Here is a 482-nt window from a genome sequence, read left to right as displayed (position 1 = left end):
GGGCAAAAGTTCTCGTTTTTATCTCTCTGGCAACAATTCTTTCTCTTTCTGACAATAATTTTATTTCTGACAACTGTTCTTTTGATTTCCGAAAACAATTTTCTCTCTGGCAACAATTCTCTCTATTTCTGACGATTTTCTCTATTTCCGACATCAGTGTTCCTTCTTTCTGCCAACAAACCCCTTTCCTTTTTGTACTTCTGATAACACACCCTTTCTCTCTTTCTGCCAACACCCCTCTCCTTTTTTTTCTGACAACATATCTCTTTTTCTCTTTTTTTCCAACACTCCTCTTCCACCCCAGACCAACAACGTAGAAGCCACTCGGGGTCTGTGGCCCTTTTCCCCGCCCACGTGCACGCCCACGAACGCTCCGCCCACTGAGCTCTTAAGGACTATGAGGAACTGTTTCCTGTATAAGCTGTACCTCAGGTTCTCGGGAGGAAACTGCAGCATCCTTGCCACGCAGAGTTTTACTATAG

The sequence above is a fragment of the Penaeus monodon genome, chromosome 23 (assembly GCF_015228065.2).
Source record: "Penaeus monodon isolate SGIC_2016 chromosome 23, NSTDA_Pmon_1, whole genome shotgun sequence".
NCBI classification, from domain to species: Eukaryota; Metazoa; Arthropoda; class Malacostraca; order Decapoda; family Penaeidae; genus Penaeus; species Penaeus monodon.
The sequence above is the reverse complement of the archived record's forward strand: the minus strand, read 5'-3'. Positions refer to the sequence as shown.